Here is a 1,663-nt window from a genome sequence, read left to right on the forward strand (position 1 = left end):
AAGGAAAGATCTTTACTGAACAGCATCAATAATACCTAGATGTCTCTTTGGAGATGTTGTCTCTCACAAGATTAAGCGTTGTTAAGTAAACTGCCAGCCAAGCTTGAAGATTCCTATTTCAAATACAAACACATTCAGGGGCAGGCCTTCACTCCCGCATCCCCAATATATAATTAGCCAGATCTGACCCTGCTGATTATTTCCAGATACAACTGCTGCCATGCCACGTTGAGTACACCGCTTCCCGTCCGATCAGCGAAGTTAAGCAACGCTGGGTCTGGTTAGTACTTGGATGGGTGACCGCCTGGGAGCAACAGATGCTGTTGGCATCCCTACGTGTCAAGTGGGGTTGGTGGAGGATTAGTGCCCCTCCCTGTAAAACAATTAACTCTAAGCCCTTGACCACCCCGTTTGGGATACATGGCGTCTGGCGATGGATGGAACTGCTGCCATATATTCTATTACACCTCTGGCATTTCGAAATAATGAAGCAAAAAATCAGACACGTTTGATTATTACTGATTTGATCCAACTGTACGTTCAGTGTAAGGAACCCACTGACCCTTTCTGTGATTCCCAGAAAAAAATCCTCATTCATATTCACCCTGATATCAGTGGTATTTTGGAGCTTTATCGGCGCCATTGCCTACATTTTCTATAAATATATTGCCTACAGAATCTATAAATATACATTCCAAATACCGGTCTCCCGAAACATGGGAGCTCAATACCAAAGCCCTCTCTCTGTCCGACTTAACCTAGAAATCTCGGTTTGATGTCCCACCGCTCAGACTGGCGTTATTCATATTCATGGATGCTCTCAGAAGCAGTGCGCTGATGAAAATGTGCGGACGGTGGCAATACTTGTAAACTTCAAAAGACACTTCAGTACATATGAGGTTGGTAACTTTACTTGAGAACACGTTAAATAAATTTGGGCTTGTCCACATTAAGAAACCTATCTCAACGTTGCCCTCCTTAACTTACATTGCTCAACATTTTTTAACATACTGTACGAGTATATCCGATTCATTTTATTACACGAGAACTATAATAAGCCCAGACGTATATGTATACACCATATTGTCACTATCTCTACAAGATTTAATTCAGCTAAAGACCCTGCTCAGCAAAAAGACTGAAACTATATAACGTTTTCACACTGATGGGAGAGCGCAGGTGCGTTACTGTCTGCAATTTCAGATGATTTTATTTAGCAAAGAGAAACCAAACTCAATAAGTCTGATTAACTCGGTAATAACTTACTTAGATACCGAGAAAAATATTTATTTTAATGCCGACAGTATTACTATGGCCAAAAATAGACAAGAATATTTCCAAAGGATCTACCTGGAATCTGAGTTACCCAGAGGAACGGTCAATGGTTCACCTGAGTGCATAAAGTATTCACAGGCCACTACCCGCCTACACACCGACCCTCGCCTTTACTCCTCAGCCGCCATCTTCCACTTACACTTCCATTACTATATCTCCACTCTCATCCACCTCCACACTCTACCATCTCCATCCATATGCTACTATTTCAACTCCCTACATTTAGTACCTCACTTCACCATCTCCCACATCCACACACTGCCGCTCCCCATTTTCCACATCCACTCTCCAACCTCTACTCATAATTTCACTTCACCGTCTCCACATA

The 1,663-nt window shown here is 42.4% G+C and overlaps 1 pseudogene; it reads left to right on the top strand.

The window, feature by feature from the left end:
• The first annotated feature begins 210 nt into the window (after nucleotides 1–210).
• Nucleotides 211–329, top strand: LOC145413944 (5S ribosomal RNA; annotated as a pseudogene).
• The last annotated feature ends 1,334 nt before the right edge of the window (nucleotides 330–1,663 follow it).

Source organism: Coenobita brevimanus, chromosome 97 (assembly GCF_032717465.1).
Source record: "Coenobita brevimanus isolate Jiangsu-jjx chromosome 97, ASM3271746v2, whole genome shotgun sequence".
Taxonomy (NCBI): Eukaryota; Metazoa; Arthropoda; class Malacostraca; order Decapoda; family Coenobitidae; genus Coenobita; species Coenobita brevimanus.